This window comes from Lygodium microphyllum, chromosome 6 (assembly GCF_053477565.2).
Source record: "Lygodium microphyllum isolate KBCC chromosome 6, Lygodium_microphyllum_v1.1.10, whole genome shotgun sequence".
NCBI classification, from domain to species: domain Eukaryota; kingdom Viridiplantae; phylum Streptophyta; class Polypodiopsida; order Schizaeales; family Lygodiaceae; genus Lygodium; species Lygodium microphyllum.
Genome location: NC_141140.1, coordinates 116,993,573 through 117,008,674, shown reverse-complemented (window position 1 = coordinate 117,008,674; position 15,102 = coordinate 116,993,573). Strand labels below are relative to the sequence as shown.

At 40.9% G+C, this 15,102-nt stretch overlaps 1 long non-coding RNA gene across 1 annotated transcript; it reads right to left on the bottom strand.

Annotated features, from left to right (window-relative positions):
• Positions 1 to 1,706: 1,706 nt before the first annotated feature.
• LOC148035013 (uncharacterized) lies at positions 1,707 to 2,229 on the bottom strand. The gene is made up of 3 exons (XR_015691238.1): positions 2,128 to 2,229; positions 1,882 to 2,014; positions 1,707 to 1,795 (listed from the first exon to the last, which is right to left on the bottom strand). It is a non-coding gene; the product is annotated as an uncharacterized LOC148035013 (long non-coding RNA).
• Positions 2,230 to 15,102: the final 12,873 nt, after the last annotated feature.

The window sequence follows — 15,102 nt, the reverse complement described above, 5'->3', positions numbered from 1 at the left end:
CATGATCTTTGCTCCCATTTTTGTCCTTAGTCATCTGAATTGACCATTCAACTCCTCAAGAAGGAGGTAATGGACAAGTCCATTCTTCTAAAACGAAATCAACCAATAATATTGTCATCCATCCATAATAATTCGCAAGTTTCCTAGGAACCATAAAGGAAGAGCTAGAATGAAGAAAGAGATCAATAATCAAAATATTAAAAGAGATATCAAGTTCATATATTCTATCCCATTAGGAAGAAAGGCCTTCTTGAATCATTTATGCACAGCATGGAATGGGGTACTTTAACTTATGAGAAAATTAACATATTTAGTATAGAGTAAGTGTAGAAGAGCAAAGCAATGGACTTTATATCAACAATGAAACCATACTTTGAGATAGAAACTAGCACTTTTCAACAAAAACAACAAATAGCACAATCAAATCAATTAATATAATAAGAAGATCAAAATGTTTAGATCTTAGAAGAAGATGTTTGCACAAATCTCTCATAAGAATAGGCCTCATTAGCTTAACTTGATAAGTGACTATTAGAATCATAGCATATACACTCACAAGAGTTGACCTTATCGACTGAACTTGATAGGTGACCATTAGAATCACAACATACACCCTCCATACACCTAAGATCTAGTATTCTCAATCCATCCAAATAGAGCTACAACAACATGAAGCAAAGATTGGAACACAAACAGAATGGAGTTTAATAATCATGAAATAAAAGGCCAAAATACGAAGCTACTACCAAGACCATGAACACAAGGGAAGCCCCAATCCAACCCACACATACCAATATAAGATTCTCATCAAAAAGTTTATGGATTAGGGTGACAGATAGCAAATCTACAATATCTAGCAAAATTAGCATGAATGCAATCATTACAAAACCAAGCAACATTCTAGTAGCATTCATTGGAGAATATTCGCAAAAATAAAGTGGGCCAACAAACAACTTCCCCCCATCAACTCAAAGTATACAACGTAAAGATAATAGGTTAGAGTGCATGTAAGTGAGTGGGAAGAGAGTGATTAGAAAGATAAATCAAAGAGAAGAAGAACGTAACTCATAGATCACTAGCACTACAACAAAAAGGCTCCATAGACGTGCTTGTAGACGCAATATTTGAATTGTGAAAAAAAAAGTCAGGTGCGTTTATTAACGCGTCTATTTTCGCGTCTACAAAATCGCGTCTAAAAGTGCGCTTATAGACAGAAGTAGACGCACATTTAGACGCGCCTGGAGACGCAGGTATAAACGCGCTATGTAAATATATAATCATATTTAAAAAAAGTGGATATATTCATATTGTGCGTCTATACACGCGTGTATTTACGCATCTAACACCGCGTTTACTCTGAAAGTTTTTGACGAGAATAGATGTGCATTTATCCTGCAATTTAGACGCATTGATAGACGCGCAAAACAGAGGTATGAACCCCCCCATTAACATCAAATTGTATACTTAGGAAAAACAGAGAAAGATTATTTCGAAGATTGGATAGTGAAAACAAAACAATGTATGTAGCACACAAAATTTCATATATATAGATGAAATGTTTTTACATTATGAGTTCTAGTGCTTGTGACATCATGATCGCAAGCACTAGCTGAAAGTAATACATATCAAAAATGAAAATTACAAGCCAAGGGGAGGCATGCATGCATGGGGCTCCTCTATATCTCCTCAGAAGAGGCATCATCATTGCTACACCACCACTGCCTGTGCCGCTGCCATTGCCGCCACCGCTACTGCTAGTCCCCCCTTCGCTATCCTCAACTGCATTAGGGTTCGCCTACACAAAGGATTAAAGTATATAAATACCATTACAAACAATAAATCATATTGATCTATACTTTTCATGTAAAAAATAAAACATACCTCTTCTGGTAGTGGAATCCTCATGGCGCAATTATATTGCTCCTCCGTGATAAGTCCCTCCTCGTAGAAATGCTACGAAGTGGACGCCCGGTTATGACCTCGATGGTAGCCTACCTCTCTAGGAGTAGGCATCCTACCAACGATATACAAAACAATTTGAACATACAACGTATTAAAACACACTACATAATGAAGTGAAACAAATTACAAAATTTAATTTTAAAAAAAAAATCAAATAATACTTACAAACTCAGCCTCCCATGACTCCCTGCCACCCGATCCATAATGCGACGATCCCATGGTTGCCATCTGGATACGTCACGCCTCTGCATGCTGGCGACTTGTCATTTTCTCCGTTGCTCTCTTCTTGGCCTCTTTCCACTCCTTGCGGTGGCAATTGGGTGGTTGGCCATATCCAGGGCGCCCCTGCTCTTGTCTCCACAATGACTCCTTGCCGCGCATCATAAGGTGAGACCTCTTGTTATGAAGCGCGTCTCTCACCTTTGACCGTCCCCAATCATCTGAGAATCGTGAATTCTCGGGATTAGGGTACCTTTTATATACTGCCCGCAACACCTCTTGCCACAAACCATTTTTTTGGTGCTTGAAGGGAATCATGCAATCTTTGTATGTGGCATGCACGACACTCCTCAAGTAGGCTATCACTTCCCTCCCCTCGAAGTCATGCAAGATACCACCAACATCAGTGATAGAGTAGTAATTTGTGGAGGCTCACCTCTCTCATTTTCCGGTGAGGGTGATCGAGAGCCACCACCTAGGCAACCCCCACAAAGCCCTCGACCTCCTCGTCCTTCCGCACCACTCTCCCTCCTCCCTCGACGTGCACTACCCTCTACCTCACTCGATACACGTGCCTCTGCAGATGTACATGCTTCGGCCGATCCATGTACCTCAGCTGATGCCTGTATAGGCAAAGATGTGATAGGTGTCCCAGGCATCACACTGAAAACCTCATCTGCAATGGGAGGGCGACCAAGATAATTGGTCATCTCCCCCATGAAATGCTCCTTGTTGAATGGGGTGCTGGAGGATCCAGGATTCCACATCTACACAAAAAAAATCATATTACCCTGTGTAGATAAAACATATTACATACAGCGTCTATACCTGCGTCTCTGTACGCGTCTATACCTGCGTCTCTGTGAGCGTCTGTCAGCGCATGTATCCTCACGTGTACACTGCAGAGTACACGCGCCTGCACACGCGCTCAAAGACGTGCCCCCAAAGAAACGTTTTCTGTGTCTATATCTGCGTCTACACTGAGATGTAGATGCGCTATCAGACGCGCTTGGTCGGATGATTTTAGCAAACGACCACCATTATTGATTTACAAAATGCAATACATAATGAAATCACAAATCCTAAATACACAGACAAAGCAGAGAGATGAAGATAGAAAGAAAGAGAGAGAGAGAGAGAGAGAGAGAGAGAGAGAGAGACCCATCTTGGGTGTTTGGTGTGGCGGGTGGTAGTGCTTCTTCCTTCTCCTTCTTCCTCTTCTTGGTAAGTTACCCTCCCTTGATGCTTGCTTCCTTGCTTGCTGTTTCTTCTTGTTCTCCTCTCTCTTGTTCTCTCTTTCTTCCTCTCCTTGGCTTTCCTTTTTCCCTTCTTGTGTGTTTGAAATGAAAGAAGAGGTGAGTCATGAGGAGGTGAGGCATGAAAAGACTAGGTGAGGCATGAAGAGACTGCATGTCGGCTAAACTCAAGCTTCAGAACCGCAAAAAACATAGGAAAGGAAAGGCGTAGTTTGAAAAGAAATGATTTAAGTATGATTTGAATTTTGACGTGTGCGTCTATTTTTGCGTGTATAAGCGCGTCTATTTGCGTGGATATATAGATGCAAAAATCGTGTCTATTTACACGCACGTTTACACGCGCTTATAGATGCTGCGATAGACGCGCCCGACTTTGTGCGTCCAACATGCGCGTCTATGCCTTGTTTCTGTTGTAGTGTAGAATTAAGAATGGCACCCACACACATGGACAAGACATCGACGTATAATAATAACATGCAAACTAAAAGAACAGATGCAATACCTTTCCCATGTGGAATATGGGTTCAACACATGTTAAAAGCTCACAAGATTTGCATGCTGGGAATGGCTACCTCGTTGGTGCCCTGGGCCTTGATCTGGCCCTGGATCTGGAAGGTGCCCTTGTAGATGCCGTCATCGTAGGAGATGTACTCCACTTCAATGAAGTCGATGCTGTTGCCGGACACGTCCGGGCTGTAGCTGGAGTCGATGGTGAAGCCCCGCGCAGAGCCCAACAACCTGGAGGTGCGCTCTCGGCCCGACGTGACGTTGAAGGCGAAGAGCTCCGCGTGGCCGAACAGTCCCGTGTAGCTGGTGTTGAGCGGCGGCAGGAGCATCTGGTTGAGGCTGGGGTCCCCCACCAGCACCTGCACGTAGTACTGCAGCCTGCACCCCTTGAACCGTGGCGGCGCCACATACGGCTCATCAGCGGTGCAGTCCGACCTTCCTTGATCTCCTCGTGTTGGCCCGACCCAGGCCCACGCTGACCCCATCATTACCATCATCGTCATCAATATGTAAGTAGCACCTACTACGAACCGGCTCATGGCTGCCATCCTCACAGCCATACAGCTATCGGATCTACAGTGAACTAGACGTGACGTTTTACTGGTCGTCCTGCTGGAAAGTGAAACAGCGACGATGAGCTGCTAGAACTAGCTGATGGGGTATTAGACAGGGTATTTTGTGTCAGTATTGCAAGAGTACATGCAGAGGACACGAGATATAACTAGTAATGCCACGTAAAGCCCAATTCTATTGTCACTGACTGCTTCGCCCAACCTTCTGGCCTCTGCCTATATATACATTCTCGGTGACAGCTGTACTGTCCACCGCCCGGTACATGGTCCACGACGACGGAAGCTCCAATCACTGTGTGCCTATTTTTCCATCCATGTCCCACCAGACTTCAATCTTCGTGGATCGTGCGCACCGCCATGATCCGTCTTGGCCTTCTTTTTCCCAAACCAACTGTTAAACACCCGTTTGACAAAGGTGCACATTGACGTCAACGTGTATTACACGAAATGGCTGACCTTGACAAAGGTGCACATTGACGTGTATTACACGAAATGGCTGACCCTTGGAGGTACCAAGTCTAGTAGCTAGAGCAAGCATCTCTGATAAAGCATGATCATGCTCTATAGTAAGAGAGGTTTAGATTCAACTATTTTGGCTTCCAATTCATGAAAGTGAGACTTCTGTGAATCCATTAGAGTAGTATCCTTACCCATATCTTTATGAATATCATGAGGATAGCCTTGTTGGAGGAGGTATAAAGGGAATGATGTGTTTAAAATGGACCAAACAACGGCCTCCAACTAGAGGAGACACAAAGGTAATGAGCCACTAACACCATAAGAGATATTACTAGCTTGCCCTTTCCACATCTTTTAGAAGTGTTGATCCACCCTTGGTAAAAATGAATAAAAAGTCCATTTAAACTTAGTGGCATCCAAAGTCTTGATACATGTGGCACCATATAATTAAAAACACAAACAAGTATCCAACTAATATATGGAATTGTGACTCAAGCTACATTACCATCATAGTTGTGTAAGTCGTCTCATTGTACTCCTCTATATTGGACTCAAAGTGATAAGAAGAATGGTCCCTCTCTCCTTAGATTTTCTCTCCCTCTTGGGTATCCATCTACCCCTTAGATCAACGTCTACCCATAGCCTCGTGTTGAGGAATTGCCTCCATATGACATGTGCCATGAGTCTTGTACACATTGTCAAATATCCATTAGTAAAATTAACTATTACTTGCAAATTGTATTGGTTCATAAATATATCTAGATGCTTAGACAAAAGCCTATTCTAGAGAAAATATCATGTGCAAAGCTTGATATCCATGATATGTCATGAACTCTCTCTCTCTCTATATAGGTCACTATGCAAGCACTTGCAATGAAGGAACTGTCATTTACAAAGCTTCATAGTCATATCTAAGAATATATGAAAACATAAACAAATGCTCACAAATGTAACAATGAATATACTCCTACCCAGCTGTCCTAGGTGTGAGATTCTTTTAAAGAAGCTAATGCATTCTTAGCTCAATAAGAGTTAACTATTGTATAGTTTAGCGAGGCTTCCTTTTCACATGTTTATTGAGGTGCAAAGAGGGCTAAAATTGGTGAAGTACATGGCTATCCATAAAGTCACATATATGTAAGATAAAAGGTATATTCTATTGTTCATTAATAAAACAAGATGAGGTTGATTGAGTGGGATGATCGAAAGATAAGAAGGAGCTACTTTTAGTCATGTTTTGGGCTACTTTCTAGAATGAATGGCAAGTCAAAAGAAAATATGTATGCAAAGCTAGATCAATGAAGGAACAAAAGCTTAAAAAGTGAGGCATTCAAAATGAAGAGCATGGCATATGAAGATGAGGATAGTAGTTCATTAGAAGTTATGGGGGTTATTCGAAAGGACCTAGCTGACGGAGGCTAGTTAAGCACTTCGGTGGGACCAAGTAAATGTTAAAAAGTAGAGATGCAATAGACAAAGAGAAGAGACACACCATATATAACCCCAAAGACTATCATATTGATCACAATCTACACATATATAGGTGAGACCTAGTATAGATAGCGTGAGGACCTGCATATAGCTCAAAAACCCCCACTCAAACAAAGGTCTCTAGCTGTGGATGAAAAAACCCTTGGGGGGCACAAGGGAATAGCCCAAGCTCCTATATACAAATGTACAAACATGATCAAGAAAAGGATTGTTGTGTGCATGTAAAGTGAAACTGAATGTGTATGTACAAGGATGACCAAGAGATCAGAGGTATATTTTCACATGTGAAGTGTATGGTGCCTACAAGGAGTATGTACAATTGCAATGTCATGGTAGATTAATTCTCAAAGCTTGAAGTTGAGAAAACTCCAAGTTTCAAGTGCAGGAGAGTGAATCATGCTTCATTGAGTCATTTGGTGAATATATTTGCAGTCATTTTTTCACTTGGAAAATGTTCAATCATGATCTTGCCTTTTTTTACTTCATATCAAACATAATGATAATGCACTGCAATATGTTTAGACTTGTTATGTTGAACATATTTCTTAGCAAGACTAATAGCACTTTGGTTATCACATCTAAGTGATGTGCTAGAGAGAGGAGGATAGCTAATATCTTATAGAACTTGTTGAAGCCATGCTAACTCTCGAGCTGCTAAAGATGCAACTACATATTCAGCCTTTGTAGTGGAAACAAAAACACAATGTTATTTCTTGCTAGTCCAAGAAACGAAATAACCATTGATGAAGAAATGGTTTCCACTTGTAGAATGCATAGATAAGTTAGAGCTTGCCCAATCTGCATCTGTATAATCCAAAAGTTGAAGTGAATATAGAGAATCAAAGTTTTGTTGGCACCGATAACCCAATCCAAAATCTTTGGTGCCTTTCAAATACTTTGAAACTCATTTAGCTGCATTGCAATGTTTAAGGAATGGAGAACTAAGATGTTTTCCAAGAAAATTTGCAGTAAAAAGAATCTCAGGGCAAGAATTTAAGCCAACAAATTGCAAACATCCAACAAGATTAGTATAAGGTTAATGTAATGCTAAATGTCCATCATTTTGTAGAAATTGAGAGTTTTTGGTAGAGCTCATAAGATAAGAATTCCTAGGAGGATGTGCAAAATCCAAACCAAGCTTCCGAATATATCTTCAATGAACTTTGTTTGACACTGTAATAAAACACCATTTTCTCGATAGCATTGACTCTGAATACGAAGACATGAGTTTATGTCTCCAAGTTCAACGATGTCAAACGCAGAAGATAAAACCTTCTTGTTGAAGGAAGTTTAGATTGTTAGAAGCAAGTATTGTATCATCCATATATGGAGCAAGAATAACAAAACTATCATTGTAGTGCTTAACATACAAGTTATTATTTAAAGAACAAGAGATAAAACCTTGTTTTGTAAGGAAGAGATCAATCTTTTGATACCAAGCTCGTGAAGATTGTTTGAGACTATAGAGTGCCCAATCAACTCTGCAAGCAAGATTTTCCTTATGTTTGACTAAAAATTCATCTTGTTGTTCCATGTATATCTCTTCCTTTAAATCGCCATTAAGAAAAGTAGTTATCACATCCATTTGGTGAACCTCCAAATCAAATTCAACAACAAAAAACTAACAAGTCCCTAATACTACTAATATGAACAACATGTGAGAAAGCTTATTGATAATCAACTCATGCAACTTGTGAGAAACCTTTGGCGACAATGAGCCTTGCTTTGAATTTCTCAAATGTTCCATCTGCTTTTATTTTAGTCTTATAAATCCACTTGCATTTAATAACAATATGTCTAGGTGGTAACTCAGTTAGAACCCATGTAGCTTTAGACTAGAGAAGGGATTGATTACTCAGCTTCCATGGCCTCCTGCCATTGTTCCTTTTGTGGGGATGACATGGCAGATCAATGCCAAGGTCATCGTCAGCAACAATAAGTGTAGGTTGTGAATCCCGATTTAAAAAGTCAAAAGTATCCCGTAAGGAGGTTCATCATCATATAGAAAAGGAAAATAAGTGAGCAATGACTTTGCATCATCAACATCCTCTAGTGACCATGTCCATCACCCAACATCCTCTTGAGACCATGTGGGATTGCCCATAAGTTTCTCATTGAAAATAGCAACACGATGTCGTGACGGTGCGTGTCTACCAATGCAAACCTGAGGGTGGAATTTTCTACCAATATTTTGGACACTTAAGTCAGAATCATTATGAGTTTAATTTCCGATGTGTGTATCTTTTGTGCTTGCATTTGCATGACGCACAAGCACATGTAGTTAGGCTAGGCACAATTGCATTCAATTTTTTTTCTATGGGAGCATCGCTCGATTGATTGCATAGCATGCTTTCTAATTTGCAAATTGCATGAGTGATTGGGCATGGATTTCTTTCCCAAAGCATGTTCTTGTTAGGAAACATTGCATGGAAGACGAGGTTCTTTTGGCATGATCATGAATATGGATCCCTAGCCTTGAGAAGTAATATTGACTTCAACAAAAGTGTTTATCACATTAGTAAGAGCAAAAATTCTAAAAAAACTTGGACCAATGTTTATTTTTCACTCCCAATTCTTTCTATCTTATGCTCATTGGCTATTGCCAGACTTCCTTTCTAAATGCTGAGAGGCCTTGATGGAAAAGTTGCTAGGAAAGCTACTTGAAGAAATTGACCGAATGTTTGACATGGGGTTTGAATATCAAAACAAGGACCTTAAGAAGAGTAGGGTGAAAGGCAAAATATGATGCTATTTGATGAATTACAGAGAGTTTATTGTTGGTTCCAAGCATTGATGTTATATGCCAAAGAGTAGAATGTGTCCCTGTATATAAGCTTATTTTATAGCTAATAATAAGAAGGCACCAATGATATTGCTAACTCTACAATAAAAGGAGACACCACTATCACAAAGTATTGAACTCTTTACATGGACAACTTCTGAAGCAATTATCACAGAAGATTTTGCATCCACTATTGTGTTAAACTTCTTGTTTGACAAGACAAATGGAATCTTGCTATCATTGGGATAGAAGGTGTTTTTGTCATTGAAGATGTGAAGATGAAGGAATACTCTAAAGCACGCCATCTAACAAAAAGCTAGGCAAACGATGACACATGCTGTACTAATGGATGAATATAAATGTTGTATTAATCACATAGTCAATGCCATCAAGCTATTGACAAAAATAAAAGCTTACAAAAAGCTAGGCAAACGATGACACATGCTGTACTAATGGATGAATATAAATGTTGTATTAATGACATAGTCAATGTCATCAAGCTATTGACAAAAATAAAAGCTTTCAACTTCAAGAAAAGCTTAAGCCTTAAATAGGAAAAGCCACAGCTTTTTGGCATGCCTACAGAAATGTGCCATTGAAGGAGGCGGAGTATGAGCTTAAAAGGACGATGACCTGCTTGCAATCAAGGAGGGAATTGACAAGATGAAAGATGATGACTAGGAAGATGAAAAAGTAGCATAGGAATCATCGGAAAAGACGGTAGGTAGAAGGATGAGAAGACGAAGGAATGAGTGGATGACATCTATGAGCTCAGAGAGTTAACGTAGAAGGCATCAAAAACAAGGGAAAAAAGGTGATGCAGAAGATACCGATAACGATTGTGAAGTCTGAAGAGGATGAGAAAAAGGAGGATGTTTGGAGCTATTGAAGGCTGACTGTAATGTGTCCACCTGTTCGCTTGCAGGATACGTCTTAGCAGCCCATCGGCAAGAGTCTAGAAAGCTCCGCCCGGCACTCCCATGGAATGTTACGGGGTTTGTGATCTAGGTCTTCCCGATTCTGCCACGTAGCGAAAGTATTATGGCCGTTCCCCCTTAGGACCGACCTGAATCAGGCTTTCCCTAATGGTCAAATTCCTAGAATGGCAGCTAGCGTCGAACCCCAAGTGAACTACTTTACGCAGAAATGTCAGGGTCAAAGATTAGAGCTATTTGGAGGTCAAAAGGAGGGCCTTTTAGAGGAGAGAGAAAAAAGGGCGCATCCAATAGGGTGGAGGCCAATGTAACGTTGGGTATTTTCCAGAAAACATAGGAAAATAGGGAAAATTGTTTAAAAATACCATTTCTGCCGCCAAAAAGTGATTCATGTGGGGCCAAAATGGATATATGCGTAAATGTAGGAGGGAGGAATTTTGAAAGGAGATTGTGCGAGAGCATTTGAGCATAAATTGTGCCCACAATCCTATGTACCCTATGTATTTATTGCCCTATGAATCTGACATTAGCACAATATAAACCATGCAGTTTATCACTTGATGATTCACTATTTTGAGATTCTCTCTTCTGTGCACTTTCTCACCTTCCTCACCTTTGTGCACTTTCTGCATTCCTCCTGAGCTTCTCCTTCCACGCCCGTGCTCACCTAATAGATTCCTCACCTCTGTGTTCTAGCTCCATGGCCTCTGCTTCACGTTGTATCACTTCTAGATGTTGTGCAAGTTCCATGGCCTCTACTTGCAGGCCTCGCAAACCCATAACCTCAGTGCTCTCCATTATCGTGCCTATTTCACTTGAAGAGGATAGATGGACAGAAGTTCTTATCTCCAAAGGGTCGTGGGTGCTTATGCAACCACGCCGACAGAAGCGTAAGCATGTTAAATGTGTCTTCATGTGGCCATGGAAGGGTAGAGTTATTGCCTTCAGAATCCAACAAGGCAAGACAATGGTTAAAGAAGTCCTGGTGCAGCATGTCTACATGCAAAATGAACTTGTCATGGCCCCCGGCCGTGAAACAGGGCTACCATCTCACAAGCCAAACTGAAAGTTTCTTTATTTTAGATGATTGTTTAGTTTAGTTAACATTTCAGGTGTTTTTGATATTGGGGTGTTTGATGTTTGATGTTTCATGTTTCATGTGTTTGAGACGTGTTTTTGGGATGTGTTTATGTCCTGTAGATGTGTATCCCTCATCATATGAGGAGTGGTAGCCTGTGGAGTGTGTTATTGGGAACATGAGTGTAATCCATGGCCATCTAGGCAGTGTACAATACGAAGGGAGAGCTGGGGGTAGCCTTGCGGAGGAAGGTGTGTTATTTTATGATCATTTTTATAAGCTTGTGGACCAAGCTCACACAAAGGGATACCTTCACAAGCTCCATCTAAAAGAAGAGTGGAATACATTGGTGTGGCCAGTGCCAGACATCACTGTATTGGAGGCAACTCAAAGTAGGTTATACAAAGATGTGCAAAGATCACTGCGAGCCACCATCCCCACGAAGCTCATAAAGATTATTAATTTTATGCCCGTCTTTATTTTTGTGGAGCTATTCAGGGCATTTTATGTGAAGGTGACAAGGACAATGCTAGTTTGCCGGAACATGAACAACACTCTCTCAGCCAAGCTACTTTATAAGCATTGGTATATGAAGCAAGTTGAACAGGTGCAATGCCAAATTGCTTTGGATATGCTCCAGGTGAAATACATGATTACAACACAGACGTTTATTATGTCATTTTGGTATGGTCGGCAACATTACATTGGCGGAGTCCTTGTGCCTATGGACCAAGAGTTTGCTAGCTTGGAGGACAACCAAGTAGTGGACATTGAGGTATTGGATGAGAACAGCACTCTCGTTACAATCATCAGTCTACAACAAGAAAACACGCTACATCAATTATGTATGGATATGCATGAGGAGTCACCACATATGATACCGACGGACTTCTTCTTCGTGCACAATGGAAGGCATGTGATGAAGAGACAAGAGATGCAAATGTAGTACAAGGACCTGGAAGACAGTAAAGTGTATATTTCCTGATAGGTTTATACCCATATGTTTATTGCCTTAGGGCTGTGCCCACACTTTTGGTCTTGCCATTGGCAAGCTGCCTTTGTAAACAATCTATGTATTATAATCAACACGACCCTTGTAATTACAAAAAATTTCATTTCTTGATGAGAATAACTGAATTGATTTATTTTGGAAGTACATTTTACCGTTTTAAGTTCAGTAATCACTAACATTGGCATAGGCAGCACATATAAGGTACTAGTTATTGATTCTGAAAACAAGATTGTTATTGCTTATGCCACTGGCAAGCTGCAAGCGATCGACCTTTGTATTCGATCTATATCTTGTAATGGTGACAACTTTGGTAATTACAAGCAATTATGTTTGTTGATGAGAATCTCCATATTATTTTTGGAAGCGACCAACAACATAGGCACACACAACGCATATAAGATACTAGTTATTAAGTGTGAAAACCAAGTCCAAAAATAGTCACGAAAACAATATCGGTAATTCATTATACCATACAAAGTCTACCACATTCCCTTCAAAGTTATACAACCTCCAGAGATATGGAATGAGAATTTCCTGGAGGTAGTCATCCTGTAGATCAGCATTGAAACCTTGTATTACAAGTGTACTTCCCGTGGGATTGTATTTGCCCTTCTCACGATGTTCATCTAGCAATTTAGTATTGCATGGATTGACTGTATGTGAAATATGCAGAAAAGGTTTTGTATACATCTCAGCAAAAGGTAGATGGGGATGTTGGTACTCTGGGTCCTCATAGTAGTATGAGCGATCCAGCAGAAATTCGAAGTAGGAGAAATCTACTCCAACAAATTGCATGACATTAATTACACTTTGGAGGTCTCTGACTTTCATTGAGGACCATAGGCCTACCTTAAAGAATCTGAATAAGAATTGCAAGAATTGTCTAAGACCAGGCCGCAACATGACGTAATGTCCCGCAGTAAAATAATGGTTCACTGGTGTAGGTTGGAAAGGGCATGGTGGCCTCCGCAAGAGGAGCCCATTCACATCTAATATAAGCAGCCTCTGTACATAAACATAACAGGAGACTTCATAAATAACACAACTGCATACATGAAACTTGAGAGTAACAATATATTATAGAGCTAGAAAGTGATCAGAAACTGTGCAACTCCATGAGACACAACCCCACATCAAGAAATTGTACAACTACAAAAGAAGTACAAATTTACAACAAATTGTACAACTCCATAGAAACCTGAAATTCACAAGAAATTGCAAAACTCCATAGTCAAAATGGATTTTGCTCAAGGAACTGGGTTACATTAAGGTTAGATTCGTGAAGGCTCTTCAAGTATGGCATAAGCCTTGTCTGAAAAAACATGTCAGAGAGATTACCATCGAATTCTAAGGGGCATATAAATGTGTTTTGACCATTGCATATGCACTTATCTGGTGTGTCATCAATTAGAAGTGTATTTACAGGGTCATAATCTACATTCAGATTCACAAAGGGCTTTGTGAACAAGGGCACAGATGGCTTCTTCTTATTGCCTCCTATGATAGCAGTGCATCTATCTTGAGCATATATAAACCTAAACGATGAGGGTGCAATACAAAGATTGTTGTGTAACATCCCTACTAAGGGCATAAGATTTTTGGAGGTCATGGAGGACCATATCCCCACTTGAAACCGTTGCAGCACGAAGCGCAAGAACTCCGGCAGGTGTGGCCGGAGAAGCACTGTTCTGCCCCTCACCATTCTCTTGGTGGCCTTGGCTGACTGTGTGAAAAGGGAGAAGTTTCGCCTCAATGGCAGCCCGTTGATGTCCAAAATGAGAAGCCTCTATGATAAATACACATGGAACGGAATGGGTAAAATATGCACAAAATAACTGAAACATCTTGAAAACTCAAAGTATAAGTGATTCTCACCTGAATAGGGCGACATGGCACTGGCATAGGGACTCCAACCCCCGGGACTTTGTCCACAGGATCGTTCTCAATAGTAGTGTCCCCACCACCCTTTGGATCTGCCTTGTTTTCATCAACATGCTTTTCTTGGTCCCCACCTCCCTGTGCTTCTATGCTCTGATGATCTCCATGTACGTCTCCGTCCCACCCTTTGCTTCTATTGTCTCCACTACCGTTCCCTGTTGTTTCTCGCCCACCCTCTCCCTCCTCTGTGGATCCACTACCCTCTCCTGAATCCCGGTTACAATCACCTTGGTCACCTTCATCAAGATCCTTTTCTTCCTTGTCACTGTCTCCTTTTGTTTCAGCATCCTCCTCTTGCTCCTCACTCTTTGTGTCTTCACCGCTGTCTTCATCTTCAGATATGTCCATCTTTGACTCTTGCTTTGCTTTTCTCAGAGAGCCTTGGCTCTGTGCGGTCCCCCTCCTGGGCGGTACCTCCTCGACATCTTCATCGGACAAGGGTGAACCTTGCTACTCTGGTATCTCTTGGAAGGCAGCAATGAGGGTGTGTATCATGCTTGCCCTATATCTCTCAACGTATGCACTATCATAATCCTCCACAGTTTTCTGCATAATAGACAGCATGATAAATTTTTCTGTGCACCTTGATGCGATAATGAGTGTTCGACGATCTTTATCCACCATTTAACTTATGCAATATGCGTTCAGGAATGCAACTTGACCACGGAAGTGCAAACAATTACAAGTGCTCGAGATGCCGCTAAGATTCGTAAATTGAATGAGTAAATGCTTTTAAATTTCCCTAAAAACCATCATGCTTAATGCATCCCTTTCATGCGAGAATTAATTTTTAAGAACATGGGCATTAAGGATCGGAGCGTTGTCCACACGTGTACTTGGGTTGGAAGCTCCCACGTGTGCTCCTCTCGCCTTTAGCTTCGGAGCTATTGA